Raw genomic sequence first — 24381 nt, 5'->3', positions numbered from 1 at the left:
GCCAGTTTTGCTGCTACCATCTCTGTTATGAAAAGTGGAATCAGGGAGGCTGTAGCATTTAACTGTGGCTGCCTAGTAAAAGGATAATATAGCATAATTAACTATCTCCAGTTGCTGATCTGGTGCACCAAATCCTAAATTATGTGTATTGTACATCTCCTATGTTCTTCTAATTGTTTCTCTGAATCTCTGCTATTTCCCTAAAAGCATGAATTTGTACCTTTTTTACCAGTGAAGTGGAAAACACCAGTAGAATATAACCTTTATGGCTAGTCTCGGCTCTTTTTCATTTCTTTCACCACCATTATCTTTGTTATCTGACTTGGAGTACCATTTTTTCTTGATTGATGTTTAAGAGGGACAGAAGTACTCTAAGCATTTGGAAGCTGTTTTCAAACCCTTGGGGAGCTGTAGTCATAACTAATGATGTCCTAAAGTGGTCCTGCTGTATCTACATTTTAGAGGCTCAGACAGAGGAACATGAAACTGCTGGCTGGAAACATAGTATCCTTCAGAATTCTGAATAGGCCAGGCAGAATGATGACACTATAAATGAAAAGGTATTTGAAGCTATGTTTTTCAGGGAAAATGAACTCAGTAACATATTCAAAATTTCACTGCCTTTTCTTTGATTTGTGCATTTTAGTTACATCACATTCATCAGCCAGAATTGCAGTGGTGGGTGTGTTTTGTGTTGGATTTGGTGACACTGGAGCCTACAAGTAGTTCTTTGAGGCCATGACTATTATGACTCATGAAGGACTTCTTTTTTTTTGTGCCCATACGGGACTGTTCCTGCATATGCCAAGAAAGTGGAAAAACATGTTGATATGAAATTTCAATGAAAAATACCTGCTTTTTTTAGAGGATACTTTTGGCAGCTATGAAACAGATAAAAATCTTGAAGTCTCCATTTTTTACTGGTAAATCCCTGAAGTGATGCTTGTGTATGTTACTGAAAGAAAACAGAACACCCACTAATTTCACTTTGGCTGCCTAGATGATCTGCTTTGTTTCTCTTTTTGTAGTTTAAGGGCATACCAGGGCATATCTGTTTTTCCTAGATGTAGTTCAACAATTCTGTGTAAACAGAACTTGTTTTTTCTGCCATGCTGTGTTCTTGTCATATAATTAAAGGAAGAGGATTAAGAAACCATTCTGATCAAATGCAACTGTTAAGAATAAAGACGGAAGGAAGAAATCTATTTTGTCCTTTAATCAATAAATATACAAGTACACTTTAATAGAAACTGCAAACTGAAAGAAACCTAATTCATTGAGGTTGCTACTCCCTCTGTAATCCATATTTTCTTACAAGCGATGATTTATGACCAGTGAGGTTTTGCACAGGTTGTGTAAAAAAGACTGAAGATACACTTGTTTTGTGTATATATGTGTGTATATATACACAATACCTTTTTGTGGTCTTATGTAGAGGGGTTTGCCACTAGCCATGTGTTTGCACTTCTGTTTGGTTATCAAGGCCTGCACGTGCAGGCACAAACATGCACAAATACTTTGGATTATGTTTGTTTTTATATAGTCTTAAGTGAAGAAATGACTTTAGAGTACAGACATAGCACTCATCTTACAAGGGTGTCTTTAAGGAAAAGGAAAAAGATTAGATAGTAGTATAAATAATTTTTTTTTGCATATTTGACTTCTAATTCAGCTGAGCATTTCATAAGTCAGATACAGTACCGGTAAGTTTCACATTCATTCCTGTTATTTTTGATCAAAATAAGAAGTTCAACAATGTAGTCTTTCTAGTAAAATAAAGTACAATTTGATTACTTTCTGCTAATGCATATTACCATTTAATTTGATTTTTATGAAGAGGGAGGTCTCTAATGGAAAGGAAATGGACTGTACAAATTAGGTGTACCCTCTTACATTTACCTCTGTTCTTGCAATTTTAAATATTGTTGCTAGTGCCAAAAAAAGAAATAACAATGCTTGAATTGTAAACAGTATCGAGCACATATATATGAAATGCGCAAAACCTTTTTCAAATTTACAAAGTGCCTGAATATCGTCAATGAGATATCTACCCAGAATTTACAACTATTTATTTTAATAAATAAATAAAAATTAAAGGTCCATCTGAAAGCTATGGGGTCTAAAGATACAACCTATCCCACAAGAACCGAGTTCCCTAGTTCATGAAGATGTATTAATTATATGGATCTTGTGGAAAGATTGCTTAAGATAAAATACAGAAACTTTGTATTAATTTTTTAGCATGTGTACACAAAGCTCTTCCTTTAAGTGGGTGAAATTACCTAGCCACACATCTCTGCTCTGTTCTTCCTGTAAGATGCTTATGATGCTCTAATCATCACAGTTGCAACTTTGTGTATTGTCACTCATCTGATTCCAAAGATTGCAGTACTAGAGATTTTGCAGCACCTTGCAGTTTGCAGATATAAAGTCCATAATCTTGAATCAGGATTTAACAAAGAAGCATTTGTGTAGTTCCTATGGGAAGTGGCTTAGAACTGCACACAGAAGTTAAGCTTATTACTGTACTTGATAATGGAGCTACTGACAGGTCTTTTGTTGAATGAGAGTAGGTGCACATCAGATTGTGAAAGATGGAATGTGAAAAGCCTTGCTGTTTTTTGTTGTTTTTTTTTTTTTTTTCCTGACATAGACTTTAAATCTTGAAGATCTGCTGATATCACATAGGGAATAAAAGCAGCTTTAGATGTATAGGAATAAAAGCAAAAGAATTCAAAATAAAACCAATCAGTCAAAGCAATAACATGTACAGTTACGGTTTAGGGAAAAATCCTTGGATGTTTTCCTGTCAGCTGGAACCAGGCTGATCAGTTTAGGAATTCAGAAAATGTTCTCTCTCTTCTTTTCGAAGTTTTAATTGATTATGTAAAACATTTTCAGATTCTGCAATGCTGAATACAGAGTTTATAGTACCTTTCAACTCTCTTGATAGTCTCAAGGCAACCTTGATCTGTTTTGGAGACAGCAGCCATCACTGTTATATTTCATAATGCTTGGAGAAAAAAAGAAAAATTCAAGTGTTAACTCTGGCTGTTGCAAATTTTGGATATGTATTGCTGAAATAAGTCACTTTGTATGAGGAATGCTACTGTAGATGCCTTCTTACCTACACCTGACCTCTTTTCACTTTCCTAGTATTTTCAAAGTGTAATGCAGGTATTTTCAATCTTATCCAAAATTAATCCAAATTTTTCTGAGAGAGCCCAAGCAAGACAGCAAGACACCTAATAATAGGTGGTGGTGGCCTTTGGGAATGAAGGAGAAGAGGGATCCAGGGATTGGTCACTCCCACAGTTTGACTGACCCACATGAGTTAGGATGTAGTTTCAGCTAGAGGAATGTGGGCTGTGACAGGGGTAGATGGAGAACTCTGAGGTCAGGCACTCAAAAAAATTACAGAATATGGGATCCCTGGGATAGAAAGCAAGCATGGATGAAAGCATACATAATTTTATCTCAGGAAAGGAGAAATAGCAGGTATGGAATTTAGAGTGGAGGGACTATAATGCTCTGTGCTGTGAAGGGATCTTCAGAGGGGTCAGAGGTTGCCCAGGCCACCCCTTTACTTGGGGAGAAGAATACACACAACAGGCATGTACCCTTATCCTTCTTGTTCCCTTTGCAGGAATGTTAATTCCTAACCCATTCAGCTTCTCTGTTCCTGCGAGTAATGTTGCATGAAAGAGTACTTTTGTAAATACACCCTCTTGCCCCCAAATTTAAATATTTAAATGAACCTTATCTTGATTTTGATTAAATTCTTCCTCTTCCAGATGGAGATTGAGTACTAGAAAATGGCATCAGTTTGTGACAATGCATCATATATTCTAAAGCTTTTCTTTTCATTAATGCTTTAGGTGATCAGTGTTTCTAGTCAGTTAGGAGAAAGGTTTCAAAGAATCAGATCTATGTTAAGAAGCCCTGGAACCTCTTACTGTACTGCCAGGGTACAAATTGTCAGGAAGTGGTAGGATGTTGGAGTCAGAAATTCATACAAAGTCAGGCACTTTTCATTGGTATTTTTCATTCTTCATGGCTGTTGTAAATTTGACCATTTGCATTCACATTGTCTTTAACTACGCTTGCTCTTTAGATTAGCTCAGTATTGTGGCCAGTTGTGCTTAATTTCTTTATCAATGGTCTGGATAAGGGGATCAAATGCCTTCTAAGTCAGCTTGTTGATCTGTGGGAGGGTAGGAAGGCTCTGCAAAGGGATCTGGACAGGCTGGATCCAAGGTCCAAGGCCAGTGGTCTGAGGTTCAACGTGGTCGAGTGTCAGGACCTCCCTTGCGTCACAATAACCCCATACAGGCTGGGAAAGAGTAGCTGGAGACCTGTCCTGTGGAAAACCAGGGGGTGCTGGTCAACACCAGTGGAACATGACTCAGCTGTGCCCAGGTCGCCAAGAAGGCCAATGGCACCTAGCTCAGATCAGCAACAGTGGGGCAGCAGGAGCAGGGCAGTGACCGTCCCCCTCTGCTGGACACCAGTGAGGCCACACCTCGAATTCTGTGTCAGGTTCTGAGCCCCTCCCCACAAGAAGGACATTGAGGGGCTGGAGTGTGTCCAGAGAAGGGCAGTAGAGCTGAGGAAGGGTCTGGAGCACAAGTCTGTTGAGGAGCAGCTGAGGGAGCTGGGGGCGTTCAGACTGGAGAAGGGGGGCGGGGCGGGGGGGGGGGAGAGTTACTGCTTTCTAAACCAGAAAATATTGTAACCAGGTCTGGGCCAGGTTCCTCTCCCTGGTAACAAGTGACAGGATAACAAGAAACAGTGTCAAGTTAAGCCACAGGAGGTTGAGCTTTCATCGTAGGAAGAATTTTGTCACCAGAAACGTTATCAAGCACTGGAACAGGCTGCCCAAACCAATGGTAGTATTTAAAAGACATGTAGAAGTGGCACACAGGGACTAGAGTTAGTGGTGGACCTGACACTGATGGGTTATTGTCTGGACTTTCCAACCTAAATGATTCTTGTAATCTTAAATAGGTAATCTTAATAGGTAATTTCATGTGTCCAGATATGAAGAATTTCTAGTGTCTTTACATTCTGAGATTGGGAGCTTTAATAAAACACCCATTTCTGTTTTCCATTTCAAGTGGCATTACAGACATCAGCTTTACCACACATTCTTGCTTAGCAAGTACATTGAAGAGTAAGAATGTCTGCTTCTCTTCATTGGTTTTATTGTTGTTTCCACATTACAGTGTCTGTAGTTTGCCATTGTTACCTGCAAATTTGCAGGAAATGCCTTAGCTTTTGTTGATTTAATGATTTTTTTTCTTTAGATGTACCCTGTGCTCTCAATTTTAATTTATCCTGAAGAAAAAATCCCTATTCAAAAGTGACTTCTTTACGATGGGAAAGAAACTTAAAAAACTAAGTTGTTCTTTCCATCTCCAAGTACATGTTTAATTTAACTTTCAGTATTTGGTACTTATCTTTTCAAGTACCTGTTTCCCATCTTTCTTCTCAGAGTAAGAACAAGCAAAATATTTCAGTTGTGGTAATGAGGACAGAATGCATCTGAAGTTGGGGTTTGCTTTTCTTTGCAAATAGCAAAAGAATAACAGGTGAGGAGTTCTAGCTTAAATATTTACATGTGAATTTAGTGACTACAAAATCAGTAATCTGATTAAATTTAGATGCAGTACTCATGGGTTCTGTACAAACTCTTGGATACTCAACTTTTAAGTAGATTTCAGAAATATTGTATGTGTCATACAGTATTTAACAACTGTTTTTGTGAGCTTCTTTTGAGTATCATGGTTGTCAATTTAAAATTGAATTAGCTAACAGACATTTTAAGACACTTCTGTCTATTCAAATAGCATTTGAGTACCAAGAGACCAATATTGATTGACACAATATTTGTTGCTCTGTCTAGAATCTTTGTCACCAATTCATTGTTATAACTGAAGAAAAGATAGGCTAAAATTACATAAAACTAAGTTAGGTGGGAAAAATGACTGCATTTGTGGTAGAGGTACATAATATACTTGGAGCCATTTTATTTAATTATGAAAGTATGGATTGTTCTTATAAGTAATCAAGAGTGAAATTTATAAGGACAAATTAAGACTAAAAATAAAAAAAAATGATATAAAAATGATGTGGTCCAGAAAGCTCACAAATTGATCTGTTACTCTAATTCTTAAAATAGAAACCATAAAGCTCCTTTCTAGCTTGATTCATGGACAAAAGAAAACTTGTTATAGGAAGATGTGAAATAATAGGAAAAACTCTTCATTGAAAGGACCCTGAGAAATAAATCCTTGGCTATCAAGGCCCAGGAGACATCTTTTCTGTCCTCTAGGCAGAGGTAAGCCTCAAACTATCTGGCAGCAAGTAAACAGGGAAAATTATGCACAAAATACATGTCTACTTTAGATTCCAAATTAGGCAAGCTGACCTGCAGAGTCACCTCTTCAGAAAGAAAAATGGACACAGCCTAATGTAAGAAGCTTTGCAAATGCATTAGTCAGAGAGAAGTCACCAGGAAAGGACTGAAAAATAGGTGCAGCAGAGAGAGGGATTTATTTTTTCTGCTTTGTAGAAATTGGCTTCCTGAGGTTTTGAGTTTGGATATCATAGATGACTAGAATCATTTGAAGCTTATCAAATCCCTCTCAGCCAGCAAAATAACTAAGCGTTAGAACATATGATAAAAAGAAGCACACAGTTTTCGTGAGAAAGACCATGGTATTTTGTACATGAAAAATGTACAATTTTAACCATTTTCATAGTTGCAGACATTGGCTTCACTATGCAAGCATGAAGGCAGTCACTCATGCTGCCTAAGTGTTTCTCTATTGTCTTGAAAACGGACATCTGATATTTCATGCAAAATTCTGCATTATTTATCAGTCCAAAACACCTCCTTTTTGCAACTCTTTGGCTTCCTGCAAACTTGTAACAAAGTCAATGATGAAATCAGTTCTTCAGTTATTTACACTTGAAAGATAAGATTGCTTTGAGTGATGGGATTTGAAGAACCTGAAAATTCATCTTCTTCAGATCTTTATATCTTCTTCTGTACTGCTGTGGTAGTACAGTTTTAAAGTCCCCTCTGCCTTGGAATAAAAAATCCAAGCCTGCCTGCCATGATTTCATGGTTGTCTCTGTAAAGTAAAATATTTTTCTGTTTCTAGTCTTCTATTCTTGCACTGAGTATTTTTTTAGTCAGATTATTGTTTCTGCCCACTATTGCTGTATGTTTGATTCCTCCTCAGCCTTTCTTCATGTGGGTAATGCCATTTCCTAGATTGCTTATTGCCTCTGGTAGGAAGGACAAATTATGCATGTTTTGAGATGCAGAATGATTGTCTACTAAAGGAGTTTATGAAAGATGAAATTCAGTTTGCTGTCTCTGTTGAGAATGATTTTGGCTTTATTTACCGAGTAGGTCAGAAGTGTGTGATCAAGTCACGTGGAGAAATAAGAGCAGAAACTGAGAGAAAAGTTTTGGAAAAGAAAAAGGTATTTAAAGAATGATGAAGGAGGGAAGGAGGGAGGAGGAGGTATGGAATATATTACATGATAGAAAAAATCAAATTGTGCTGCAACATCTGTATTTGATGGATGGACCGCTTGGGGAACAAGGAATTGTCTGGATGGTTGCACTTAAAGGGTTGTGCTCAATGACACCAGGTGGAGACTTGGTGGTCATTAGGGGTTGGTGTTTGGACTGGCCCTGCTGAACCCCTTTGTCAGTGATAGACAGTGGGATCAGAGCACCGTCGGCAAATTTGCTGACAACACCAAGATGTATGGCGTGATGGACACACTGCAGGGAGGAGATGTCACCCAGAGGCACCTTGACAGGCCTGAGAGGGGCCTGTGTGGGTCTCATGAAATTCCACAGAGCCAAGTGCAAGATCCTGCACCTGGGTCAGGACAATTCCAAGTACAATATAAAGCACAGGCTGGGCAGCTGGGCAAAGAATGGATCAAGAGCAACTCTGGGAAGAAGGACTTGGGGCGTTGGTGGATGAAGAGCTCAACATGAATGGGCAGCTGGCCTCACCCTATTGGGCTGCATCCAAAGCCCTGTGGGCAGCAGGGGAGGAAGGGGATTCTGCCCCTCTGCCCCACTCCAGTGTGATCCCACCTGTAGAGCTGCCTCCAGCTCTGGGAGCCCCAAACTGAGAAGGATAGGGAGCAAGTCTAGAAGAAGCCATCTAGATGTTCAGTCTGAGTGCCTCTCCTATGGAGACAGCCTGAGAGTGCTGTCACTTATTATTATTCAGACTTACAAGAAGCCTTTCATTACTTTATGGGAGGTTACAGGAGACCAACAGGGGGAGTTCTGGAAGGGCATTAGTGAGAGGACAAGGAGTAAAGGTTTTAAATTGAGCAAGAGTGAGTTTAAAATTATGTATTAGGAAGAAATTCTTTACTGGAAGAGTGGTGAGGACCTGGCACAGGTTGGTCAGAGAAGTCATGGCTTCCTCATCCTTGGAAATGTTCAAGGCTGAGTTGGACAGGACTTTGAGACATCTGGACAAGTGAAAGGTATTCCCGTGCAAGGAAGCAGGGTGTGAATGATTTGATCTTTAGGGTCCCTTCCAACTCAAGGCATTCTGTGATTCTATGATCTGCCTTACTTCTCTGCTTTTGAATTGTCTTTTCATTCATATTACCTGCTAGGAAAAGCAGATTCCAAAATTGACTGCTGTCACTTTTCATTTTGTTCTACTTCTTTCTGGCAAAAAGAAAGAAGATAAAAGCTTGGTTATTTATGTATCTTGTAACTTACATAATGTCCTCTGGTGTTACTGGTACTGTCTATGGGTTATTCAAGGAGCTTTAAATGCTCTATGTTCTCTATGTGTGGGACAAGACTGGTTATGCATATATGGAGATGCAGGATAATTGTCTACTCAAGGAGTTAATGAAGTATGAAGTACAATTACTAAATTCATACCCTCAATTATTTTGCTATAGCTTTCCTGGGTAGGCAAACCAGAAGAATTGTAGAGCTATACTGCACCTTCTGGATCAACACTATATCATGGACCACATGCAAGAAAAACAGTCTGACCTTCTTTGTGTGGAATGAAACAGTTTAATATCATCTCTTAGTTGTAGCACATAATGAGTCTTCTGTAGGTTGGAATCTTAGTGGTTTTTAGAGTTAATGCTTCTGTTTTGTCTTTCTGTTTACTTGAACACCAGAAGAGAGGACACAAACGAATACAAAAGGAAGCATTTTTCTAACTCCTTAATTTCAATTGACTGAAAGAAATTTTTTAAGCATTATTTTATGGTCTTTTTTTTTTTTTTTTGCAATCCGCTTTCACAGCATATGCTAGGGTAAAGCCTAAACAAACCTTTAAAATGGAATTGTGACTTAACTGGTCAGGAGTGTTTCAATTTCATCACTTTAATATCTCATATCCAGGGAATACAGATGTATTAAATAGAAAAATGGGACGATGATTTTATCAAATAAGCAGTCTAGTAATTGGAATGAGATACTTCAATGAATGGAACAGTTTTCCAGATATGCAGTGATTCTTCAGCAGATTTCTACCTTATGATTTAGAGAAGTAGAAAAGTGTTTGTTGAACTAGCAAGGAAAAAGACCAATTTCTAGTATTGCAGGAAACATTTTTCTTAGAAATAAATTATTTATACTGAAGTAGCAATTTATCTGGCATTGAAGAAAAGAAGCTGTTTTCGGGATTTTCTAGCAGTTGAAAAAAAATATTAAAGCTAAATGTCTTCATGCACTGAGTTCACAAACCACCATTAGCAGTCCTACTTTTGTTTGCTGCAGAGTTCAGGAGAGCATCCCTGTTCAGGAAAATAGAGAAGTAGCAGTTGCTATGAAAAGAGATTTAAATGCAATTTATTTATTTATTTTGCTATCTGAATTTAATGTTTGCATTTGCTAGATGCAAGAATATTACTAGTTAAGTGTGGTGCTTCTTTATTTATCGGTGGTGTTTGTTAATGGCCCTAAAATAAGAATACCTGAAAAAGTTTTGTTCAAAGCTCCAGATGATTTATCTTCTCATGACTTCTTTTCACATTATAAGTGCTTAAGTGCTCTATTATAAAATGCAGCCCAAACACTGGGCAGGTAATAGAAGCATTTCCTTCTTGGGTCAGAAAACAAAGAAATGTGGCATGTGGACTAGAGCAATTATTGATGTGTATATTTTCAAATGATGATATAATCTGAGTTACAAGGAAATGGAGTTAATAAGCAAAGATAAAAACATAGACGCCTGTGCTTAGATGTCTTTAACTCGGTAGAAGACACATTATTCTTTATTATTTTTTATTTCATTGAATATTGGTTTTGATGTGTGGCAGGTTGGAGTTTTTTTATAGTGGAGGATAATTTCATCAAGTGATAGAGTTTTCAATGCAGATCTCACCAAATATTCTCTATAAATGTACTCTGCTCATAATTTATATATATATAGATATTTTATTGTGGCAGTCATAACTGGATTACAGCTTTGCAAAGATGTCAACATCATCCCTTACAAATAATGTCTAACAATATTGTTAGAATAAAAATACATATGGACTAGGTAAAGCTTTCCCCTCCTACCATGCAAGTATGCATACTGTATGCAGTCACCCCACGGCTTGCTTTCTGTAGCATGCTAAAATATTTTTTTACAGCTGTCTTTGAATGTTTTGTCCTAGTGCACACATACATACATACATACCTCTACCCATGCATTCTTGTGCAAGCTAAAATTCTCCTTTTTGTCATTATGTATCATCTTTAACCAAGACAACCAATCCATCCCACTAAACATTTCCTTTTATTCTGATTGTGTCCCGTGCAGACCGCTATTTGAGTTGCTATATTCCTCCATTTGAGAGACAACTTTTATTTTCTCCTGTAGGATATACTGGAAAATAGCAAAATAATTTTTATGAATACTACTTATATTGGTTTCTTGCTGTGGGGAAAGATCAGGAGAATATACTAAAATAACTAGGAAGCAAGAGGAATACTTAAATAAGCAACTTAGAACAAACAAGTAAAATGCACAAGTTAGCTCTACACAAATAGCTGCTTGGCACCAAAGTTATTGCAAAAGCATATCTAGGCATTCTGTAGGGACCATCCTGTCTATTCTAGTTCTAGTAGGTTTTGTGTGTAGTAGATTTGCATTTTGGTGTATACATTTGACCAGCTTTACCAGTAACTTTATATGTTCTGCTAATACTGTTGCTGTCAGTTGTATAGGTTTTAATTATACAGGCTGTCCATACTTACCCTCAATGCAGTTCATTTTGCTGGGGTTTTCTTTTATGGAAATAGGAGTGATGTGCACATACAGTGTAGGTTTCTCAATAATACCTTGGAAGCTGCAAAAATAACTCTTCACTTTAACCTTGCTACTTTTCTACTGAATCTACTTTTTTGAAATGAAGAAATTATGTATAATACCAATTGATTGTCTATAAACCTGAAAAAGTTGATGGTATGTCAATAAAAGATAACACATTAAATAGTGCTGTTTACCACATCAGTGTGTTATTGGTGATTTGAAAAGGAAGAAGGCTTCAGAGATCAAACTGTGATATTTGCTAGGGCAGTCAAAAACTTATCATGGAATGACATGACTTCAGAGCAGTCAGACTGTTCTCCAAGGTAACCCAAGAATAGCTACCCTGTCTGTACCTCATGTGCTGGATTTTTAGTCTTCTCTTGAGACAGCTGGAAATGTGCCATTACCGCCTAATGCCAAAAGCAGATGGCTCATCATCCCTGAACACCCTTACATATCAGCTACAGAGGTGTGCAGCAATCTTAGAAAAACAGAAATCTGATCACAAGACTGAAACATCTTTTTTTCAATTAGTTTGGTCACTGAAGTTTATCAGTCATCTTTATGCTGTCACAAGAATTTGTGATAAACCTGTTTCACATGGATAAACCTAGTTTCATGTGAAACTGGGGTGCAATGGTTTATTTTTTTAGTAATTTCCTTTTTGACACTTTTGATTTAAAATTGTCCATGTGGTTAACAAGAAACCTGACATTTGCAAAACTGCTGGAGAAGGAATTGGTTTTTACCCCTGCTGTAATGACACAGTGAGTTATAATATTCTTCATGTTAATTTGTTCTGGTTCCATAATAAATTTAATTTGTTCTACTTCTGTGGTTGATTATCTTTCTAGGATGAAGGAGGAAGGGCAGTATAGTGAGAGAGAAGTTACAACTTTTCATGTCCTGGTCTAAACCCTATATGTGTTAAATGATGTCATTTATTGTCTCACAACAAAAACCTAACAGCAGGTGTGTAATCTTCATTATATCACAGTGAATATTTAAGATTAATTTACCAGTTCCTACCACATACCTGTTTTGCTTGGGACTATTTCTGTGACAGTGTAGTTTGGAATGAGTATGGACCTAAATTGAAGTAGACATGTTACTTAGGGTTTTTAATATGTTAGCATCCTAGTACTGTTTTCCAGCATCTGTTCTGTAAAAATTACCGCTGCAATAATGAGCATGCAGTATTTTCATATGATTCTAACTGTTGCATGTATAACCTGTTTTGCAAGGGACATATGCTAACTAGGCAAGCTGAGCCAGAAGTGTTAACATGACCTTTTTATTGTTTATTAATTAACCAAGATTTGAGTTTCAAATAGAGAACCCTCAACTGATTTGATATGTATCCCATGATATATAAATGCCAGAATTCAAGACAAATTCTTAAGTGTCCTAAGGCTAAGTCTGCTAAACTATAGCAGTGGGCCTTTTGTTTGGATTGTTTCAGTTTGTTTCCCTCTTGATTCTTTCTCAGTAAAATTTAGTGTTACAAATTATTAGAATTTTTTGTAAATTTTAATTTTCTTCCCCATGAATATGCTTAAAACTGAGGTAAATATGTATGGGCCCATCTATTTCAAAGGATGTGTATATCCTAAAATGTTAAAAATTGCAGATTCTTTAGCATATCTGATGGTACTCAGTTTCTGCAGAATCTGGCTTTAGGTGTGGGATGTCAGCTTAGCTGCAGTCCTGTATTTGAGTGCATTAATCTCCTTACATCAAAAACAAGGAGAAAATTGTTATGCAAGGAAGATGGAAAGACGTCTAGTGAATCTAAAGAATGTCAGCATCAAGGTGGGGGTACTTCTTGAAAAATACGTGTTCCTGTATGGATTTCTGCCTGACAGCTTAATGATTAGGTCAAGAGCTACTAGTTCTTTAGAGGAGTTTTAAAATTCATCCTTCTCACATTAATCCTGCTTGTTACTCTATCTCACGATGTTCTAGGTGCTTATTGTTTAAAAGCTAACATTCACAAATTATACATCTAATAATTTATGCCTGATGCAGGTAGAAAATAAAGACATTTTATAATGGAAATATGACAGAATTTTAACTGGAAATGCTATGCAGGGCATTAGTATAATTCATCACCTGTTCTGTATGTTAGGCTGTTTTCTAGAAATCCATTAAATATGATAGGAAGATGGATTGTGGTCTATTTCTGACTAGCATTATCATCAGTACACATGGTAATTAAGATCCACTTACAGAAGTGTTATCTGCAGGGTCCATCAGTTGGCTAGCAATTAGAAATAAACTGAGGTGGGTGAACCTAGTGATTTCAAAAGACTTTCTGATTGTAGAAATAAATATGGCATGCAGCAAATATTTCTACGAACTTTGGATTTCTGTTAAAACATTCATCACTTCATTAGAACATACTAAAGTTCATAGCAATGTTTCTGATGCTTAAATGTGGACCAAAGGGCTTTAGAACTGTAAAATCAAACATACATTTACAAAAACATAAAGAAAAAGGTTGCTGTTTAAGTAATGATGCCTCCTCTGTGAGATTCTTGTCTCTCAAGTGGACGCCAAATGGCTTAAAATGTAATGTTGTCATCATATTCTGCTTTCTTTAGAGTAGCTTGAAAAACATACAGAAGAGCATGTGTCAGACCACAGCATGGCTGAGAAATGACTCTGTGATTGTTTTGCATTAAAGCAAACCCACACAAATTTGGGCATTTAACATGTCACTGCTTTCTTGTTTCCATAAATGTTAGTCTCTTACATAAATTCAGGTATTAAAGGCAACCAAATAGATAAAATAAGTGTGGAGGTGAATTTGTATGTATTGTGTATGTGCTCTGCAGCCAGCTATCAAAAGATGAAGATGTTGCTTCGAATTATATTTTATTTTCATTCCTCAAAGTTTTTTAATGGATTGCTTGGTTAAGCTTCTTTTGTTTTAAAATAAAATCCAGCAGCTGAAAAGTGTATCCTCTTGTAATACTCTTTCTGGCACTTGTCATAGGAAAATAAATGAGCCTGGTATAACGCCCTAAAGTTTTATTTAAGACAATTTTGAACCTGAAAGAGAAGCTTCAAATAATATGTTACTTTGTAACCTGTAGTTTGAAAACAGAAAACTATATGTTTCTATACTGGTTCAGTTTTTGCTACTTCCAGCAAGTCCCTATCCTGAACTAGGAGCTGGAGATAGAGCAGCATAAATTTCTTGCCTACTTTTAGAGGGACATGCAATGAGAGTGCTGAGGATCAGGTACTGTCATGTGGTTCTGGGGTTAGGAAGTGTGGCCAAGAAGCATCAATGTGTTTGCATCTAAAGCCCCTCATGAGGAAAAGGTTTTTAGTCCTCCTGGGTAGAGATTTAGCTGTTCACAGCTTGGTAGCCAGATGAGTATGTAAAAACACTATGAGGGAGATAAAATGTGGGACAAGCCTTTTTGTGTAACTGGTACCTTTATTAAACAAGGTTGTATTCTCTATCACCACAAATTCATTTAAATAGGTGTATGACTTAGCAAAAACATAATTTATTATGTTTTTAAGTAAGAATATGAAATGTGTCATATTTTCTAAGTTTTTATACCTGTGATTTGTGCTATGCACCATTTGCCTAGAAATTAGGAATACAATTTAAATGTACAAAAGCAACATTTCATTTTTGGTGCTGTTGGTTAAATAAAACTGCTGTGAATGCATGGAATGCATAAAAGTGCTTATCAAAACATGGATCACACTAACAGTCCAAACACACTGAAATTCTTTAATCTCTAGCTGTGGCAGCATTCACAGTTCACTGCCTACCCATTGCCACAGGTACTAAAAGATGAATGAATACCAAATAGTAGGACTTAAAACATGGCAAAACAGATCTTAAACTCTTACTTTCTAAAATACTTTCCATTGCTTTTGAGTATGTACAGGAAGGAATGTGCAATATGAGGAGAGGGGAGAGTTTCTTTATTCCCTCGTGTTTCCACCATGTTTTCCTTTGTAAATGTTTATAAGGTGGTGCCTGACATTCCTGAGCTATTCAAGAGTGGCACAGTGCATTTATTTTTATATATGGAGGGTTTTTTCTCATGAGGAAGTTGTTAAGTAAAAAGTAGAAGTCTGTTTGTGAAACGTGTCTGGGCTGTAACTGTGGGGCTGTACATGCCAGAACATTACAAGATAGTTATATATGCTAAAAATACAGCACATTCCCTTTTCTTTATGGCAGAAGTACATACTCTGGTGTTTGTTGGGCAACTTTTCTTCCTTTCTTTCTTTCTCCCCAGGCATATTTAAATGCAGATATTTAAATACATCTTCTTTTATGTCATTTTTCTCATCCTTTTTAAGTAAATATATGGTAAACAGCCTTCTGTATTTTGCCTTAAATATTTCTGGAAAAATACCATACAGTGTTTAGGGAGTGCTCACCCTGAGAAAGTTACTTGCTAAACCCATTGTCCATGTAGGTAGCATAGGTGACTGATTACAGCCAGAATTTTAATTAAGGAATTGAAGATTGTTTTCACAGATAAAAGCCTCATCTTTAAACTATTTCCTAAGTTGCTTAGGAGGCTGTAGCTTGCTTGATCATCAGTTTCGGGATATGCAAAATTTGGCAGACTGCAGTGTGCATCCCACTTGACAATTCAGAAAGATCTGACTTCTAAGGCTTAAAAAAATCTGACTTTGAGATTTAAAGTGCGGTGTTACAACATTTTGGAAAGTCCTGGTGCAATACAGGAAGAGGCTATTGAATGTCTTTATAACCCACATTACTTGTGTTTGGTTCTTGGCATTCACATATTAATCATTAATTAAATAGCAATTCAATGTTATTGTTTTTTCTGGGCAGTATGTGGCTTTTTCTACCATTTTTCAAGATCCCCATAGTATTACAAAATTTTCTACGATATGTAGATATCACAGCATTAAGCATTTCACAGTATTTGGCCAGTTACTGCTAATATAATGAGTTAGTACCTATCAGCTTTGTGACATAAGTGGTGTTGAGTTGGTGTAGCCCCTTCTTTAGGGCACCCCTCTGTAGGTCCCAGCAGGGACCTTATCCTGCTGTGTACTGCAGAGCCTTGTTAAAATTTCTGCTGAATACCACTGGTGTTTTCACTCTTCTGCTGAGAATCTCTTGGCTACCAAGATCTGTTTGAGTCTTTTTAGACCTGCTTGCGCTGCCACTCAACTAGGAAGAAAGTCCTATTCTTTACATGTTTTTGTTGTGTTAGATTTTGGTAAAGGCTCCAGAGTAAATGCTGGTTATCTCTTCAATTTAATGCACTAGATTGCATAATACCAATTTAGAGTAATTTTATTTTTAGTCATTTATACCAAGATTATGAAGATTATGTGCCATCTATCTAATAAGAGGTCTGCCTAATTGGAGAATGTTTAACATTCTTTTGTTACATGGCAGTACCTATTTTGAATCCATTTTGACTATTGTCAGTGAGAGGACTGAAAAATAGTGAAGACTAATTCCTGGTGTTGTTAGCAGGAAAAAATGTTGTTTGTGGCTGATTATCAACCTTGTAAGTCAGCATGTCAGTAGAGTTAACTAATCTTGAGATGAGTATTTCAGAGAGATGTTTTGCAAAGTGCTTGCTGGTCATCAAACATTCTTAATGGTGGACTGGGTAATAACACTGGGAAAAGAGAGAGCTTCCTTCTTCTCTTCATATTTGTGAGGAATTTGTAATGCTACAATTTGGAAACAATCTCAATGCTTGCCATTTATAAGTTTGCTACAAGGTGCTAAAAAGACAGGAAGGTGAGGGCATGGCAGGAAGTGGAAACTAATGGGATGGAGTGCACGGCTGGCAGCCTCATCATTACTCTATCAAAGCATTTGGTTTTTTAGAACAGTGGTATAACGTATATGTCATTAGTAGTGACGCACCTTTAGCTTCCAAACTGAATGTGTGCCATTTAGGTTTAGTTCTAATGCTTGTTACTAGAGTTAATAGGTAAATGTTATTTTAAAAGATGCCCCTAAAATTTAATTAGTATCTCAAAGCTGTTTTAATCATGTTTATAAATGCTAAAATGTTATGAATCAAACAATTGAATGAATCATCCATCATTGTATAATTAAGATTGACTAAAAGTAAAATTATATTTTAATGGCCCCCTTCTTTTCCCATTGAGGCCAATGGCAAGAATCCCATTGACGTCAGAAAGTGCAGGATTAGGCCTTAATATGATCTGCCTTTTATGTGAGTAACCTTAGTATAAAATGCTTTGTCTTTTCTTTTTAGGGAAAAATGTTTAGCTGACTGTTCAGTCACTTGTTCAAAGCTTGTAGATGGAAAAAATATTTCTGAGCAAACATAAATATTTTTCTCAAAATCTAGCAGATCTTATAATTGTTTTTTCAACCCTGAAAACAGATCATTAAAATATTGATCCTGTTGCATGAGGTTTGTATGTTTAACTATGTTACTAAAACAATAACTTTTGTAGTCTGTGTAGAATTATTTAGTTTAAACAACAGTAAAATTACCTGGCTGGCTTTGAAGTGTATCTTCCTCTGATTCTGTTCAGTGGCACGTAGCAGTGTGACACTTAATGCCATTGCAAAGCAACAGCTACTTCAGCCTCAGCTAGTTGTTGATACAAGATTGGATTGCCACAACTGAAATCTCGGTAGCATAACAAGTTGATAACCACAGCAGGGAGAAATTTGTCTCAAGGACATCAAGAATAACAGGTTAAAGGACTGTGGTAAACTGAGAAGAGTAATGGATTTGCTGTTGAGATTCACAATCCTCCTGACTTTCAACACATGCTCCAACTATGAGTTTAATTATGAATTAATTGATTTTTTTCAACTCCTGGCATAGAAAAGATAAAAGTAGTATTTTTTAATTAATAAGGTTAAGAAAAAGAAATACAAAATTTGTTACATGCTGTGTTGTTGTTGTACATTGGTTCCTCTGTATGAAAGAGAGAAAAAGCTTCTGCCTTATATCCCAAAGCTGGACTTCTCACTCCTTTCTAAAGATTAATCACTATTTTTCACAGCTAGCTAAACACATTCTTAATGTGTAAGCATTTTATTCAAGTAGAATCCCACTAAGAAAAATTTAGAAAGATAATACATTGAATATTGTATGTATGGGAATGTTCAAGTTACTGTCTGAGAGTGTAAGAAGATCTGTTTTGAATTCTTGGCCTGAGTCAGGTGGACTTCAAAGTTATGTTTTCTGTATTGTGGTGATTTCTTGAATTGCAGAATTAAGAGAGACAAGGAGAAGAAGAAACAAAAGAAACCACCAGTTGCTTTTCTGACAGCTTCACGCATGCAAAAAACCAACAAAAATCACTGACATGTTCACAAATACTTTAGGATGGCTGGAACTATTTTTTCAAAAAGGTGTTCTATTCTTCAGATAAAACTGTCTTATATCTAAATAGAAGTGTCTGTCTCTTACAAATATTTTAATCTAAACATTGCAGCTGCAGCATAATTAAAATGAGAATAAGTATCTTCATCAAATTACTGCTTTGCAATAACTGGAACAAAAAAAAATAAAAGAGGGGTGGTTTTGTTTTCTTGTCTTTAAAGTTCTGTGTCTGTGAGAGATTCCTTAAAATGAAACAAAAAAAAAAAAAAAGTAGTGGGACATTTTTCCCATCAAGTGTAATATTAGTGCATAAAATAGTTTATGTGTTTGTGTTAATAAGTTTACATTTGAGATAAAAATATAAATGGCACTTGTTTTTGGAGATAAATAATGCAGACAGTAAACTCGTAGCCATAAGTGTAGCTTAGAGGGAATAGTGGTCAAGACAACTGGAATAAGAATTATTTGATCAGTTCATTATTCAGTGTGCTTCGTAGAGTAGACTGGGAAAAAAAACCTGAAAAACAACAGACATAAATCAACATTCATCTTTTCCAGTTCAGAATGAAAGAAAAAAAGAAATTGGAAAGAGTAGATCAGTGTAATTGTAATTTATTATTATTCTGTATTGTCTACTCTGTTTCAGTGGAATCAAAGTTTTAATATCACTTGTGAAGGTATCCATAAAAGCTCTTAAACCTAGGTAGTTTGTTCTATCTGACTAACATGTTTTACATACTGTGCATTTAATAATGAGTAAAATAGCTAGGCCAGTAATAAACCAGTACAATACAGACAGAAGAGAACACTGATTTAAGGTCATTGTGTCAAACACAGCAAAATGCTGTTTACAGCATGTCAGGAATAGCTTTACAATTAGCACTAATTACTGAGAAAAAAAGTCAAAACATCAGCTTTAAGGAAGGACACTTTTCAGTGCAAGATCAAAGCCATATCTCTACAGAATAGCAAAGCTATTTAATTGCACCAAAGTGCTAATTGGATTTTGAGGTGCTTTCATGTGTTTTCCCCAATTAGCCAGTCATCCCTGACCAAATCCACCTAAGAAGAGATTATGAGTTTTAAAACTCTTGTCTGCACAGTTGCAACTGGGGGTACCTGTGTAAAAGCAGTATTGCCTTATTTTTATGTAAATTGAGGTCTTTCAGGTCATGTTGCTAGGCTTGCAGGGATGAAGAAATAAGGAGCAAAGCAATCCCGTACTGTGTGGTAAACAATTACTTAGATATTCTGTCGTCTTTATATCAGTGCAAGAAAACAAAAGCTACAGCTAACACTTTTTTTGTTACATCGTTCGTCAGTACACAGTGTTTAAAGAGAGCTTTTGATGCCTGAGGAAAGACTTGTCTTCAGAGGCTTTATCTGTGCTCTGTATTTCTGTTAATTAGAAAGAATAATTAACTTCTAATGTTTTTTAAGGTAATTTGCAATCTTTTCCTAAATTTTTAAATAATTTAATTTGTGGTTTTCTTATTTGTAGAAATTACTGCAATGATTTTTTTTCACTACCCTTATTTATGAGTTTAATTTACATCCTACACATTTATAAAAGCACAAAAAGTCAAGATAATGGTGACAGTTGATGAAACCCATACAGTTTTAGAAAAAGCTATTATTTGTCAGTAGTGGAACTATGTCAAATACTCATAAACCATGATCTCTTGAGGCAAAATGAATATGCACTCTTTTCCTAATACAATTTTTTTTTTCATTTTTAAGAGTCTTACATCTTCCCCCTCAAAATGCTTAGACATCTTGCTATCATGTAGTCACTGTAGTGGGACCCTGAGGAAGCAGATACTTTTCATCCTAAGAGAAGAGAAGCATTTAGTAAAGCCCTACAAGAATGTCTTCATGCATCCTTCAAGAGCTCTGAAATCCTATCAGAAATTGCTCACAAAAGTTCTATTGAGATTTTCTGTAATAGAAGAAAAGGACTTGTGTAAAGGAGATTCCACCCAGGTGACCAATCTCTCTTTCCATTGTGGTGGTGGGATTCATCCTAGGGCCACTCTGCAAGTTATCCAACCTGAATTCTGAGCATTCACACTCCAGAGCCCTGCTCTTGTAGCTACAGTGTTGTGACTGGTCCTGTCTTCCTTCCTGTGTGCCACAGAGCCCCAGGAAGAGTCCACTGGGTTTTGTACTTCCTTAGAATGAGTTCTTCTCATCAGTTAATTAATCATAGTAGACCTGGACCCTTTGTGTGTGCAGTGGAGTAATTATGGAAATGTGGGTGAGGAGATCAGTAGTCTGGAGCATCCTTTAGATGCTTTAGATGCAGGAAGGAACTTGGGTACAAACCAATTGGATGCTCACAACATCTGCATTTTTAGACCCTGTGCAGAAAGGACTGAAGATTCATGGAATCAGAAGAGTGAGAAGGAACCATTATGATTCTGTGGATAAGAGGAAGGTACTTGTTTGGTGTCAAGTGTCCTAGTTCCTTCACTGCATTTTGCAGTGCAATTTTGTCGTGGTTTGAGAGGAAGTGAGTTTTTGGGAGGTGGTAGTGGTCAAACCAATAGGTGCTCAGATATGAATATTGGCACCTGGTTTGGCCATTGAGGATATGGATACGCCTCTGAGAACACAGGGGTTAAAAGCAAGGAACTCCCAGGGGAACTCTCTCTTGGTTCCGGTGGATGGAGAGGTCAGACCTGCCCTGCCCAGCTTCGGGCTGGGCGGGGGAGGGGAGGCCACGAGGCCGGAGGGAGGTAGGCCGGAGCCTTGGGCAGAGAAGGGAGGTGAAGACCCCTGGCCCCGGCAGGACAAGGGCGAGTTCCCCACAGATTATGGAAGGGTGGAAGAACTCTGTGAGGCATCGGGCAGCCCCCCTTTCTCAGGAGGGAGAGATAGAGAGAGAGAGCTGCCAGTGCTACCTTGGAATTTGATAGCACTGGCCTGGCCGAGAAGGAGAAGGGGGGGCAGCGAGAAGAGTATCCGGCAGAGCCAGTGTGGGAGTTCTGGATGAGTAGAGACTGTGATTTTAACCCTTCTGTGGGACGAAGGAAACCTTGCAAATGCTGATCCTCCGGGAGCTGAAGGAGAAGAGAGACAGGGATAAAATAAGAGGAAATAGGCAAATGTGATGAAAGCAGTGAAGGTGAAGAATGACTGAGAGAAGTTGAGAAGAATTCTAGGTGGGAAGAGATGATGGAGTGGCTTTTGGCTGGACTTTTCTTGTATGACCATGGACAGAACCTTTCCTGTAATACAGAGACTGCATCTTAGGGGGAGGCGATGGCTTGGTGCCAGAGGAGTGATGTGAGCGGAGACGACGGGTGATGAGGTGATGGTGCTCTCGAGACCCCTCGGCCCCAGGGGGTGAAATCTGGGGGTGACTAGTGTCCCAAAAAGTGAGAGACTGTCGTTTTCTCCTGGAACTGGGCGAAGCATCCTTGAAAAGAGAACCCTAAGAGCAGCTCTGGTCCATGTGCAGTGGTGAGAGCACTGGACATGGAAGGAAGAGGTCACGAAGGTGGTTGCTGAGTGACGGGGAAACACAACTGGACTCGGCTGTGTTTCCAGGGGAAGCCTGTGGTGCAAGAGGGACTCCTCTCTCCTTGATGAAATGAGAGGTGATTGTCAGAAGGGTGGAGATGGACTGAGTTGATTATTTGAAGGGTGATGGACTGGGTAAAAATCTAAGGTTTTTTTATGCTGCGGGAAATTGAGTGGGGGGAGGAGAAATGTTTTGAAAGGTTTCCATTTTTCTCTCTGTGTGTTCATTTTATTATAGTTCTAAGATAATAAAGTGTTTTTTTTCTTTGTTCACAAGTGGAGGCCTGCTTTGCTCTGTTTCTGATCGCATCTCACAGTCAATACCAGGGAGAATAGGTTTTCATGGGGGCACTGGCATTGGGCCAGCGCCAAACCATGACAAACTTACAACACTTTGAACACATAATTTATATCAAATATACACTGATATACTATCATATGAATGCAGAGTTTTTCTTTCAAACTATGATATTTATTATTGCTGTTGGTTACATGGTAAGTTTCAGGTTTTACTATTATTCTGATAGTTCTTTGAAACTGAAAGACTCAATGGAGCAAACATCCTTCACATGTCCTCATGCTGTATACTTGACATTTTATTGTGATTAAGGTCTTCCAAACGAGGCTCTCATAATTTAAGAGGGAACTAAAGCAGCAGGTCTGTCATGCTGATTTGAAGATACTTTTTTTTCTTTCACAGAATTGCAATAGAAAATATTTTTGATTAGTGATTTGAATATTTGCTTGACTTTAGGGAACATATAGTTCCCTTGAAGCCATTTAGTTTAAAGTTTTTGAGTTGAATCTGAATTTGAGAAGCATTTATTGCTTTTAGAAATTGTTAACTTGACCTTGTAGGGCCTAGCTTCATTGGTTCTTGACTGTGAAAAGACACTCAACAGAGAACATCACTGGAATTAATTGTGTAGGACTTGCATGCAGAATACATACTTGCGCATGAAGTGTTCTTTAGTTATAGTTCATTTTTATTGCTCATGGACAAGCAGATACCATGCTAATTAAAAGTGAGGATTTCGGGTCCTTAAGTACATTATTTGCTTACCAGACCAATAGTCCAATAAATCTTGCATCTAAGAATAACTAGGATCACATACTTCACAAGAATATAGAAAGGAAATAACTTATCTGTAGAGGAAGGTTAATTCTAACCCCAGCCTGCTACCATTCAGGGTATAGCATTTTCTAACAAGTTGTGACATGATGAAGTAAATGCTATACTGTAATGCTAACATAGTTCAATTGTTTACTCAAGAATTTTAAATTTTGTGTTATTTACACATTTTGTATTTGTAATGAAATTTAAATAATGTCCCTGCTTACTCTTTTGGAAGTACTCAACAAAGTATTTAGAGTATGCACTGTAGCTGTGTAAATGGTACTGTTACTAAATTTACCATTTCATTACTTTTTTATTTTGTCAGCCTACAGTTGCTGTTACCTTACATTAACAGGAACCTGGGTTAGAATTCTAATCTTGGTTTTAGTTTTAGTACACTGTTTGTTACTAACTGTAGCAGTACATTCTGTGCTTTTTCCTAATGCAATCTAAAATTCTTTTAGCTTTAAGTATGCTCCAAATATATGCATATCTCAATCTGACAGTATGAACTGTACCCATGCCACATGCTGTATGGATATTTTTATCCTTTTTAAAGGACTTACACAAAGATCAAGTATCCTGAAAATGGTAATTACACTATAAGCTTTCAAGAAAAAGTTTGTCCCATTTTGCTTTTATTTACTGTTGAATTGTTCCTCTCTTAATGAACAGGTCTTATATTAACTCAGCTGTAGGCCATTTCTCAGTTGAGACTGGCAACAATTAAGGACCTGTGATTTAGTGAGTTAAGTTTATTTGTTAAATAACTTGGATGCAGAATTGAAAAGTCTCAGCATTAGGAAGAGAGAATTTCAAATACTGCTGGGACAGCAGACATACATTTTGTATTTAATGCTTATTCTCTCTTTCACATGTAAACAGTTAGTGTTTTGTTATTCCAGAATACATGCTTTGCACCACAGCTTTTATGTCTACTAATGTATCGGAGTTTATTCACTGTTAGTGCCTGGGTTCAGTCACAAACTGTGTCCTTGTATGACCTTGGTCATTGGCATTTTCATCCTTCTTTGGTGTTCAAAAACATTTTTTTAAAGGAAACTTGAAAAGC

At 37.1% G+C, this 24381-nt stretch overlaps 1 protein-coding gene across 1 annotated transcript in view; it reads left to right on the top strand.

The window, feature by feature from the left end:
* Positions 1 to 24381, top strand: part of FBXL17 (F-box and leucine rich repeat protein 17) — a 277370-nt gene that overhangs the window by 194977 nt on the left and 58012 nt on the right. The gene's annotated exons all lie outside the window — the stretch shown is intronic.

Source organism: Motacilla alba, chromosome Z, assembly GCF_015832195.1.
Source record: "Motacilla alba alba isolate MOTALB_02 chromosome Z, Motacilla_alba_V1.0_pri, whole genome shotgun sequence".
Taxonomy (NCBI): domain Eukaryota; kingdom Metazoa; phylum Chordata; class Aves; order Passeriformes; family Motacillidae; genus Motacilla; species Motacilla alba.
This window is presented reverse-complemented; position numbering and strand designations above follow the sequence as displayed.